This window comes from Serinus canaria, chromosome 4 (assembly GCF_022539315.1).
Source record: "Serinus canaria isolate serCan28SL12 chromosome 4, serCan2020, whole genome shotgun sequence".
NCBI classification, from domain to species: Eukaryota; Metazoa; Chordata; class Aves; order Passeriformes; family Fringillidae; genus Serinus; species Serinus canaria.
The window spans coordinates 20,784,830-20,798,157 of record NC_066317.1 but is presented as its reverse complement, the minus strand read 5'-3'; the positions used below and the strand labels follow the sequence as shown (position 1 = coordinate 20,798,157).

General features: G+C 39.3%; 1 protein-coding gene across 1 annotated transcript in view; it reads right to left on the bottom strand.

Annotated features, from left to right (window-relative positions):
• BMPR1B (bone morphogenetic protein receptor type 1B) overlaps nucleotides 1-13,328 on the bottom strand; it is a 231,757-nt gene that overhangs the window by 125,348 nt on the left and 93,081 nt on the right. The window lies entirely within an intron of this gene.

The following is a 13,328-nucleotide window of genomic DNA, read 5'->3' as shown; positions in this document are numbered from 1 at the left end:
GCCTCACAGAAAACTGTGTCTACCCAGAGTAATTAACAATACACTTGAACTGCAGAACCAAATGCTATTTATTTGGTGAAAACAAATATGTAAGAGCATTGCAGTCCTTGTGCATTAATGAATGCATGTAAAATATTTGATTATGCATGAACTCACTGTTTATGAATGTGGCCAAAGGGAACCACCTCCTGGCTTAGAAGAAGGGACGGGGTGGGAAAAGAAGACTGAATGCATAGTGGGCCCTTCTAGAGGTCCACTATTAACTCTCCACCATATTCCTGTTTACAGGCATGCTCTTGCTCTTTCAGCATGCCATTGCTTACCTTTGACTCTAAGGGTCTTTGTTTCCAAGCAATAAATATTTCGGACTCCAGAGAGCAGACAGGAAGATCATACATGACTCCAAAAAATCCTTTACTGTTGATAGATTATTGTAAGCTCTTATTCATTATTAGCTGAAATGCTGCTGACTGCACACTTAATAAATAGCCTATTTGTTCCTTCCAACTGAAGCAATACTGTAAGAGGACTTTTGAAGAGAAGACCATTAAAATCATAAAGACATCACACAGCAGGTAATTTGCAGAATGTGGTTTCAGTTTTCTATTCATTGCAACACAATCAACAAATGCTGCATCTAAATTTCTACTGCATCCATAAAAGTTTTGTGTAGAGCCAGGTACTTGTACCCCTTAAAAATGAAGTTTTCAAGAAACAAGGCATTGAGGTGAACTATAACTACACTTTAGCTTTATGACAACAGAGCCTAAAATATCTGTCTTTGGGCAAAAACAGCAGCCTTGGCTCTCCAAGGGAATAAATGCTGCCCTGAAGCTCAAGACAACAAACAAAGTGAAGAGTCTACTTTGCTGCAAAACTCCAGCACTTTGTCAGCACAAAAGCCATACAACTGGGCATTCCCCCTTCTCCCCTTTTTGTTCTTATAATGAGCCTAATCTCATTTAGAACAGGAAAATATTCACACCTGAAGTTCTTTTGTCTTAAGTCAGTCTGTATAAATATTTTCAGCTATGCCCTCAATCATTGTTAATTAATCACTGCTTTTAAGACCACACTTAATAAACTATGTGCAAGATAACTGTATCTTAATGGCTACAAGAAGGAAAACAATCACAATTTAAATTGCCTAAAAGGATTCCACACAATTAAGAAGTGGATTAGAAACATATTGTACAGGAGGAAGAGATTACCTGGGAAGGAAGAGACAGAAATATTCAAAACATATGACTGAAGAGTTAAATTTTAAAAAGCACCAACCATACTCAGAGGTTAATTATAGTTAATTTGCAAGACTGACATATATAAGAGCTAATACTTAGGTGATCCATACCTGTAATAAAAGCCACTATATCACAAATATGGAATCTTCTATTTCAGTATTAAAAAGTCCTGAAACAATAGGACATCCAAATGTTTACAAAATGCTTCTGAAAAAATCATGTGCAGAGCTTGTACTCAAGCACAGTAAAAGAATGCCTGTAGGAATAACAAAGGGAAAACATCTCCAACATTGCCTATTTCTTTATGGCATTGTATGGCAATGTCACTGGAGCACAACTGAGCACAAATGAGCTGAACATTAACAACAGGGAGTTTACTTAGGCTCTGCAGTCCATCATGACTTCACTTTATCACTTTGGCTAAAAAAACCAACAACTACAGCAAAAAGCAAACAAGCCGCATCCATTTCAGCCTGCATTACTTAATGTGTGCAGCTATTTTTGAACTTCACCACTGAGCAGCTCACAGGTGCTGATGGTTTGTTTTCATTGACTGTGAGAGTAAATTATGCAACTTATCTAGAAATGCATCTCTCATAGGAGCCTCGTTTTATTTCTGATGTTGGACTTTGCTGAACAGCTGCATGCCTGCCCTCACAGCTGGATGCAAGCTGCTGGACAGCTACACTACTCATAGCAGAAGGAAAACAGAGGTAATGATATGCAGAGAATTTGGCTTGTTTGAATCAGACTAAATATTTGGATTAGAGTCCAAATTTTTTATAATATATATTGCAGGCATATGTGTGACAGGAGGAGAAATATGACATAAAAGAATAAGAATTACTCCAAATGCATGGGAAAGGCAAACTAACTACCTGAGTGTTTCTCAGACAAATGCAATTGATTCCTTTCTTGCAGTCCTAATAGAATTAATTTTCTAGTAGAGCTGGTAACTGCAGTCTGGCATGCCTCAAGTAGTGTGGAAGCTTTGATTTGATCACTGTGACTTGTGTCCTCATTTCCCCAGCTACACTTTGTCCATGCACCTTCCTTTTCTTCACACAATGAATGTAGTAATGTAAACATCGTTGCAATATATTCTAATGTGTCAGGGTCCCCTGATTGAAGATTTAGTGCTACTGTGACAGATGTTATCTTTGGTTATGTTACTCAGGAAAAAATCCTACACTGACTCCACTGTTGATGACAGCTACAGAACCACAAAGAGTTTACACTAATCCAACAGCAACTTTTTCTATAGTCTTGTCATAAATCATGTCAACAGCACCAAGACTTCATGGCAAGTTTTGATCCTTCCATGCTGTCAAGCTTCCTTCTTCTGAAGAGCCAAGATTCCTCCAAATGCAGGAGGAACACAGAGAACACTGGGATCATCCTGGACAGGAAATCTGAACGAGTTCCGGGATGTGCCGTCTCACCCGAGACTGTTCGACCCCTTCTACAGTCAGTCATTAATCCACTTCCAGAGACACATGGAAATTGGAGATTAAGTACCACCACCATTTTGAAATAGGTTTCAAATCACCTTTATATTACACAACTGCTCTTCGTTTTACATTCTCAGAACCTCCCATGAGAAGAATGAGTTCTAATGAAAAAAGTGTCATTTATATGAACACAAAGTAATTCAAAATGCTACACAACATGAGAAAGCAACTGATGAAACATTCCAAAACCTATATTGGCAACAATAGAAACAATTTTAGTGCTATCTCAATTAAAGCATTCACATTATCTAGGAATGCACAGTGTGTTAATTAATGAAAGGCTGGTCTTACTTTTTTTAAACTAAGTTTCCATGCACTCATCATTGCAGTTCAAGTCTTAAAATGGTAATACATTTCTTTATTGAGGAAAAGGATAATTACTTTTGTAGTATTTTCAGATCAGCCCAATAAACTCACTTCGGATGAGAAATAAGAGAACAATCTTTAAGACAAAACTCCAAACTGTATTTATTTTTTCATAAAACCACACAACAGTTGAGGTTTTAAGGCACCTTGGAGAGAATTTAATGAAGCCATCCTGCAGGGCCACCTGGAACAGGTTTCTGAGGGCTTTGGTTGTATCTTGAGCATTTACAGGGATGGAGACTCCACACCCTCTCTAGGTAACTTTTGCCAGAGTTTGAGCACCCTCATAGTAAAGAGTTCCCCTTGACCCTCATGTTGAAACAGAATCTCCTGTATTTCAGCTTGAGCCCATTGTCTCCTCCATCACTGCACACCACTGAAAAGAGCCTGACTACATCCTCCTTGCGCCCTCCTTTCAGATATTTGCACACACCAGTGAGGTCCCCCTGAGCCTCCTCTTCTCCAAGCTGAACACTCCCAGCTCTCGATCCTTCCCATAGGACAGATGCTCCGGTCCCCCAAACATCTTCATGGTGCCTTCCCTGGACTGGTTCCACTATGTCCATATGTTTCATGTGGGAAGGAGCACAGCACTGGCCCAAGAGCTTCAGATGTGGCTTGGCGCAGAAGTGCTGAACTAAAGTGCAGGATCTCCTCCTGAACCTGCTGGCAGCACAGTGCCCAGTGCAGCCCAGGAAGCTGTTGGCTCTCCTGGCCACCAGGGCTCATTGGTGGCTCACGTTTATGTTGCTTCCTCAACCTTTTCTATTCTCTGAGTTACTGTTCTGTGAGTGCTGCTGGTTCTTCAGTGCTGATTATGAGTTTTACTGAGTTGAGAGTTACCTCATACCAGTGAATGTTCCCCTCATTAGTCAGACATTAACAGAATCATTTAGTTTGGCAATCCAAAGAATCTTTTAATCTTAAGCTTGGTGGGTTTTTGTTCTTTTTTTAAAAAAGAAAAAAACTATGGAAAAGGGCAGGTGGATTGACATCCAAAGAATTGTCAAAAATAGAGTATGCAAAGACATTGAAAATGCATCTCATCTAAATGATGGATTTGAAAAACAGGCAGAAAGAAGAAACATCTTAGGAAATGAATGGAAAAATTTTCACTGTGTAGCACAATTTTTTGGTTGACCACGAATCATAATTTATTCAGTCAGGTATGGATATTTCCAGAATTATTCACAGTCTTGGCTCATTCTCCATCACTCTTCTCAACATGTTTTTTGCAAAGGGATAAAATCTAATGAAGACAAATCCATGTGTTCTGTTAAATTATTAAAAATGAGACTTCAAAGTTTGAGAAGTCATTGCCTATTTCCTTTAAAATACAAATTTTTGTTTACAGTTTTCCTGCACTATACCTATATCACTCCCAAACCTTTAGTGACTGGTTACTAACTGGAAAGAATGCCAAAAAAAGAGGAAAAGCTGTTCTGAGTCCCATTTCACATAGCTGCAAACTGATTTTATGGCTATATAGCAAGGGCGAACATGTGGTAAGAAAGCCAGTTACGGCCCATGGGGTTAAGAAATGAAGCCATCACACATCTCTCTCTATCTGTAGTTATGTAACTAATTACAAGCTGATTAACACAAGCAAGTAATTTTTGTCCAGCTATCTGGGAAGCCAGCAGCATAGGAAAGTATGCTTGTGCAGTTTTCCCGCAGCTTAGAAAGCCACAACTAGTAAATGTAAAGAGAATTCAATATTTTGACCCTCTGTGTCCTTTTCACGTGATTTCTGGCTTTATTGCAGAAACATAGAGTCTTTGTGCTTCCAAGCAGCACAGGAGCTAGGCTGGAATTGGTCAATAGCAACTGAACATGCTGAAACTGAATTGAAATGGATGGACTTACAAATGTTCATGGTGGTCACAAAATCCTGGTGGGAAAGCAGTCTTAGAGGAATACTGTATTAATATTTCACATAGCATTTGAGAAATGTTCGAGCTGTAGGAGTCAGAAGAAATTGGGCACTCAAAAGTGAGGGCCCATAAAACAATTCATGGCATCATCTGTTGTGCCATATATCAGCTCCACAGAACCTCTGACAAAAACCTGGGAGTCTCCACTCTCCTACAGCAAACATACGTGGCTCAACCAGATGTGCAGTTTGGAACTTTGGTCCAAGTGGACAAAACGGTGTCAGCACAAAAACATTCAGCTGGGAGGAAGAGAGGTGGCATTTTTCAACAGAAAAACACTGGAGGAATAAAAAAAATAAAATAATAAAAATCTTTCAAGAGTAGGAAATATTTTCCCTTTTTACTCTTTATTCTGAGAACAAACACTTTGCTTAGCAGTCATGAGGGTTTTAAAAGCGTTAAGACAGTTAGCCAAGCCTGACACTCAGCTGGTATTTTACCTACTGCAAAACACAAGAAGAGAGAGTGTAAATGCCAACATCTGGCTGGCTTTTAAACTTCTGGTTGACCATGATAAATTGCTACTTTATTTTCTGACTATAAACTGTCATCATTAATCTAAAAATAAAGCAGCTCAAAGACTAGCTACAAATAGGCAAAATTCTGAATGAAAACATACTAGTAATGACCTGTAGGTTAACTATTTTGTCTGGAAATGTTTTGGTTTTATTTTTCTTAAGGAATAAATGCAGTACACAAGGAGTCATGTGTTTTTAAAATAAAATAACATTTCTTAAACTTAGAGTTTTCTACAACCAGAAGCTGAGACAGAGGAAAATAATTTTAGTCATAATATCTTGTGATAGAAAGGTGCTTGGGGTTATTATGTCCCCTTCCAATGAAGGAAAGATATGGAACCCAAAGGAAAAATGTCAGATACTTAACACAACTGGAGCCAGAAGGTTTCAAATCTCCAGAAAACGTCACTGATTAGATAACACATGCCTAACAGGACAAAAACACTTCTATCTCCTCTAAAATTAAAAAAGAGACAAGAGAAGAACAGAGAGGAGGCAGCTCCTTGATTATCACCAGAAAAAGAAGAGAAAGATTTCATCACCCTGATGGAAGAGAAACAAACTGCCCAGAAGAAGAGGCTCTAAGATTCTTCAGAGGCAGCTGAAGAATTTGGAATGAATGGATTTCCTAAGAGAAAAAGAGTAACACCAATCAACTTAGCCAGAATTAACATGGGAGAAGAGCAATTTTAAGCATTTAATTCCCAGCCAAGATAGAGAAGCATGAATAAAGAATGGGTCAGTTTTTCAAACCACAAGGTGTGCATGGCGGTGGGAAAGAGTGAGGTTCCTGTCTATAGTACAAAGTGATGAGGATACATGATGAAGAATACTCAAGAAGGAGAAGAAAAATTTTTAAAAGTTTTTTAAAATTTTTAAAAGTTTTCTGGAGAAAAAAAGACATCCTTGAAAAGTTTGCAAAAGGCAAACATTAAAAAAATAGGATTACTGTATATGTGCAAGAATTCACATTTTACAGCAACTAGAAGTAAGTTCTATCTACTAACTTACTTCTACTTTGCTAAAGTAGAGAAATGAAGCTAACTGCTAAAATCCAGCAATAAAACATCTGTCAATATACAGACAAGGGCAAGAGATAAATGTTGCAAGACTCTTCTTGGAAAAAGTTAAAATAATATAAGCTATATTTTCCTTTCATTTATCAAAAAGAACAAATCCAATGGATTTTATTTCAATCTTCACAACGTTCAAAGTAGTTCCATGAAAATTCAAGTGTACTTACAAACCAAGCAGATTCCATGTCAATCTCACTGGTCCCTTCATTTTTGATGCTGCTATTTTATCATCACTAAGCTATTCAGATTCAACAGATTGGCTTCCAAGCTAGTCAAATCACCAAAAATATTAAGTATTGCTTATCATTATTAGCCTAGATTAGGCAAAAGTCAACAAGACTGCACTACAAGTTACATATATTAGAATTTGTATCTTTGAATTTCTACCACACGTGCCTCAAATTATGTCAGGGAGGCACCAGTTGCAGTGTTCAGAGTCCCAGTATGTGATACACTGCAGTGTAATTTACAGCAGACCTTGCACATTAAGTTTTCATGGTGGTAGCTGAGTGTTTCATTACTTTTTAAAGAGAGATTTGGATGACACTGATTTGTCCCACATACACAGACCTTACACATAACTGCCTGTGTTAGTGTCCCTCTGCTGATTAAGGTCACGTTTTCTGCTTCTCTCCTTGACTTTTCTTGGCCAAAGGTGCAATTCATTTGCTTTCATCAGACTTTCACCTTTCACTTTGGCATGTCACCATAACATCAGTATTTCAGCTCCTAAGCAATACTTCATACTATAATTACATTGATTTTGTTCTCCACCCTTGTGCACCAACACACTGTTCTTTAATCAAGGATTGAAAACAAACTCTCCACCCACTCAGCCAAATGCCAAAGTGCCTCCAGATTTCTTAGCTTTCTTTTGGCTGCAAAGTGATCTTCCAAACACGAATGGGCAGTAACCATCAGAGCTGGCTTCTCATGTTTGCAAGCAAGTAAACAATTCTTTGGATACCTCTTCAGCTGCATAGACCTGTGCCAAGCTGCAGCAGCTCACAGCTGTTCGTAAGAACCACGCAAGATGACCAACCAACCACTGAGCACATCAAGAAACAGCTGCAAGGATGAAGCAGCAATGAAAACATTGCTGAATTCAAAGCAGAAGGATGTCTTCCTGCCCCCTGCTACAGAACACTAGGGTTTAGGGTCTTTTCAGGCCAATTTGTCACATCCTACCAGAATGCTGATATCAAGGATAATCCCACCCTGGCACTCATTGCAGTCCTGTGGCAGCACAGCCAGAAAACTCCCAGTACTTGTTGGTGGGAAGGGAGAAATTCAGCGCACAAAACTTGGGAAAGACTCGGAAAAATCACTCTGTTGGAAGGACACATGAAATGTGAAATGTGTTGAGGCTAAAGGCTTTGAAGTTACTGAATGGTCTGCAAGAGGAAATGGACCAGCTCACACCAATTGAGACCAAACAAGGCACATGCCTTTCTTATGGAAGCAGAAGAGTAAGGGACACAACACATGGCATGAAGGCAGCATCTGACAAAACACACTTCTCCCTCACACCTTTCTTCCCTCACTCATTTTTGGCCCATGTGTAGACTTAACACAGAGGCATGTCTTTTTTTCATGTTCAAATCCAAGCCCTCATCAGTCACTGCCTCTGAACACAACAGGAAGAATGCCAGCCCAACTATTTTTCACTCTAGCACTTAGGCACAGACTACATTTTTCAAGCCCTGGCTTCAGCCTCGCTCTCTGGTCCAGTTCTTTGAGACGACACGACAGCTCACTCACACCTCATTCTGCAATGTGCAGAGAGAACTATTTGTTCTCTTGCTGCAGGGGTGTAAAAGCCAAACTGTCTTGGGACTCCAGGGCAGCCCGAGGCTCACCCTGCAGCTACAGCCTTCAGCAACAGCTGGCATTGGTACAGCACGATAAAAACAGCAGAGGCCAAAGACAATTAAACAAATTGATGGTCTCGCTACTGAACTTTGGTGCTTTAATAATACTTATTGCTTGAGAAGAGATAAATCTTTCCAAGATGGGTAAAGGCCCTACTGCTATCACACAGGGGTCAGTGCAGAGACAAGAGACTGCCCTGCACATGTTACTGCCCACCACACCGAGGAGAGGCTGAGCAAAACACAACTAAGAGAATGTCAGCTAAAAACCAGCCCAAGTAAACAGGTTTTATATGAGGCATCTTGTGAATGGAGGAGTGGAAAGGCAACAGCTCCACTGTTTTCACAGTGTCCCTGTGGAAGGACTTGGGAGTACCTTGAGCCTGATAATCTCCATGCCCAAGGGCACCCACATAGCCTCCTGGCATTGCAACCCAATTCCCCTCAGCACGTGTAGGACCCTCAGTGAGTCTGAAAGCAGTATTTGTCCTTCTACAGTGTACAAGAAAGCTGAGTACTCCTTACAGATTCCCTGCTCTCACCCCACAGCAGAGATGGGTTTTCTTTGACCACTATTCGATAGTCCACTGGTACTGAATCTAGTCCCCAAAAATATTAAATAAGTTGTTTTTCTTCAATCTGGACTAATAAAACTATACAACACTATAAACATTTTCCACAGTGGACTCCAAGATGTTTGGTGCTCTAGCTGGAAACACTGCTCCTTTTGTTTTTACATTACAGCAGATCCTTTTAGACACACTTACCAACAAGCCACCGAATATTTTTGTCTTCTATTTTCTGCTAGGAGAGCCCTAGAGCCCCTTTTGAAATTTAAGTAAGAGTCTTATGATCAGCTATTGGGTGACTTATCACTACACATCTAAGCATATTGCAAAATCAGACTCATCAGAAAAGCAGAGCAATGGCCAGGGAACAATTTTCCCTTCTGTAACTCTTCCAATACATAGGTGGACCACACCAGGAAGATCAGCATTAACAGGAGCTACAGGACCCACATCTTTCAAGTGGGGAGAACGAAACAGACTTCACAGGGAGCAAAATTTCCTTTCCATCAAACATTTAAGCTAAAGCTAAGGAAAGGAATAAACCAGCTACTCTGATAAACTTCGTCTGTCAGTGTATAATAATCTTATTAATTGAACATATTCTCCTTTTTTGCCCCATGTCTGAGACATGCAGGGCAAGTAAAGTAGGAGAAGAAGTATGACACATGAAATCCAGCAAAGCACCATGCCCATGCTGCTGCAGGATTTTCTGTTGAAGGGCTGACAGAAATGCCCATGTTTCATATAGGCAAAGTTTGCAGGGAGAGGCAATATCTTTTATTAGACCAGTTGGAAAAAACAGACAAGCTTCTGGGCATGGAAAGCCTTTCCTGAAGGAGGATTTGTTTGTCTGAAGCATCTGTTTTTTCCAACTATATTGGTTCATCTAATAAAAGATATTACCTCTCTGTGCAAACCCTGCCCCCCTGACCAGTCTTTGAACATTGTGGCTGTAGCAGCAATATTATTACAATTACTTTAGTACTGACGGTTTGCAGTACAGACTTCTGCATTTGGTCTAACAGGCATCAGCTCATTTCACAAAGAAAAGGCTACCACTGTTAAAGGCAACAGCTTATTACAGATCAGTCACTGCCAACATGGGCCAGCGTAAAGCTGATGGTGACCAAGGCCAAAAACATCCCCACCCCCAAAACCATTCCAAATCCTGTTATTACCAATCACCTTGGGAAGTGATCCTTTCACGTGTGAACCACACCCTAAAGGGTCTGTCATGAGGATACACATTTACGCAGCAGAGAGGAAAAAACAGAAACCAGTAAAGCCTTTCTGTGGGCCTCAAGAAAGGTCTTTGTGCCTCACATACTTGGATGTTCTGAGTCCTTCTGGAAGGGATGAAGCAGCTCTCTGACCTGCTGCATGGGCAGGCACTGCTGCTAGGAGCTGCACAGATACCTGAAAGATCATGTTCAGCTCACTAAGACATACTTTTTGTTCCATAGTCTGCCACTGAGTTTAGCACAAATCTAGTTGAAAAGCATTCGTACTGCAAATGAGAAAAATCAGTTCTCAGCCTCAATTCAAAATACATTGTTATTTATTATAAAACAGGCCATATTTGGCTGCTCTTCACTGCTCTCTCACAGGTGAGCAGATTCACTGTAAGAAGGGTAGCAGTAAGAGAGCCACAGTTACATAATTTTTCAGTGAATTACATTTGGTGGACATATGCTATTACTAAGACATAGTCTCAGTTTTAGTTTAAACATCTGTGAAGCAAAATGCAAAACATTTTCCATGACATGTCTGAAGAATGGTAGAAATATTTATTACAGATTTGTTTGCATTCAAATTACAAATGAATGATCTATATTACTGTTTGACTCAGTGGTGTAATTATAGATCAACAACATTAATTTCAGTGGAATTTCTCCACAGTTTTGCTTTGCCACACAAATAGGAATGGATGTAGTAATTATTATAAAATTACTTGACATTTTATATATTGTAGTTCGTGTGTATCAATGACTATAGAATTGTTTCAGACCACAAAATGATTCATCTCTACGGGATGGTTGATGTTTTGCATTTTTTAAATAAAAATAACAGCTAAGAATAAATTTCATTTGTAAGCAGAATTTTTATAAGCTGATCTGGCAAATATTGATTTCTTACATATATTTAAAACTTATTAATACATATTTATGTAAATATCAATTACTTTCTTGAACTTTCTTTTGGGGGTAGGAAGTAGAAAACCAAGTTTTTTAAGAAGTTTATTTACAGGAATGAACTAATAAAAAAATCCACAGCCTGATTACACAACCAAAATAAGCCAGATTGACCAGAAATGCAATAGCAGAAGACTATATAATTTGGAAAATGATATGGGGGTTGAGGGAAGGGAAAGGAAGAAATTAATTTCTGCATGCTTCAAAAAAGGAAAAAAAAACCAGTAAGCTAAAATCTGTAGGACTAAATCCCCACAGCTTTCCCCATACTAGGGAATTTTAGGGCAATGAGAAAGACTTTTTCCTCAAAGCAGAAGTGGTATGATAAGAACTACAGTCTCAAAATACTTTATACATAACATGCTGTTTGTTCCCTTTGCTTTATAACTACCTGCAAAAACTAAGTGAAAATGAGACACAAACTTTGTTCCACCGAAAAGCAGACTTCTACACTCATTTCAATCTAAACAAGGAGAAGATAACCAAAAAATTGAGCTTCAGAAATGGCCTAAAATTGGAATAAAACTGCGTTTTTGTTAACCATGCCACCCTGATGTGAGCTGACCTTCAAAAGGGCTTGTGTGGTTTGAAGCTGTCTTCCCATCCAGGCTGTGGTCCAGCCCAGAAGCCACAGATACCAACCATTAGTTGCTCAGTACCATGTTGCATCAAATATTCGAAGGAATGACCTCAGATTTTTTCTGTAGGCATCACACATTATATAGTCAGTGTTGGTTTAAACTTTCTGTGGTTATGAAACAAAAGGTAATTTTCATGTGTTCTCACATCTGGGCTAATAATTTGCATTAATATTATTTATCATGTGCTTTTCAAGGCTGCTTTAGGACATTAATGGAGAACAGGTCAAGCAGTCTCTCATGGAGTCCTTAACAGATGAAGAAGTGCTGGTAAGTGATCATTGCCAAAAGGTATTAGTTACTTTGTTCATGAAAATATTTCTCTACATGCTCTGCAGAACAGGCACCATTTGATGAACACCACAGACAGGAGCAATGCAGCCATTCCTCATCTAACTTCTCCTTGCAAGGTTAGTATTGATTTTCTTGGAGCACTTTTCAATCAGCTCACAGCCACACACCTGGTGCAGAGACCATCCCCCTGCTACATAAAGAAGAACAGTACTTAGTTGCTGGCGTTTTTTCCCCTCACACACAGCAGAAAACACAAAGGTGACTTAGTTCAAAATGGAGGAAGAGGGCACTCCAAAAGACACAGGTCTGAGATAACAGCATTAATGGATGATGAGTTGTCTCGTGGCCATATTACACTCTAAGCCTTGTCTGGTTTCTAAGTCAGCCACACAGTGTTGTGTGCTTCTATTCAGAGACACCAAAAGGATAGGTTTTCCTTATACCTGCCACTTTTGCTGTGTCAAATGCAGATATTGAGGCATGAAACATACCAGATGTCATGGCTGCTTTGCACAAGTTGTCTAAAAGAAACTAAAACTCCAACCGAGGTGTTTTAGACAGCAAGGAATACAATGATCTAAAGGTCCACGTCCCTCTTTGATACCTTTCAGCTGTTTACAGTATTTACAGATGGAGCAAGATAGAAAATTACACATATCAATGAGATTGATGAATTCCTAGTTGTATGTAATACTCCAGACTCCATGTTAAGTGGTCTCTAAGCCATCCCTGAATGGCAAAATGTGCAGAGAAACAAGGAAGAAGTCTGCTTGACCTGAACTGGAAAGAACTTTAAAAACCTCTATGCACAGTCTGCATAAGAATATTAGGGAAAAAAAAAAAAAAAACAGTAAAATTCTTCATGCAAATTGCCATCTGGGCCAGGAAGCTGAGCACAATACTGTTTTCATCATCTTTAATGATGCACAGTTTAGTTCAGGAGGAGGGGGGAAGGAAATGGGACCAACCTTTGACCAGTATGACAGCAGCATAAGTAATCCCTTATTGCATTATGAAATGATTCATAGATGGAGACCTGTTACATTACTGGCCTGTTAACAGTATCACAGCTCCTTACTTGGACTTTTTTTCATTTTGTTTTACATCAGACAAGCCTA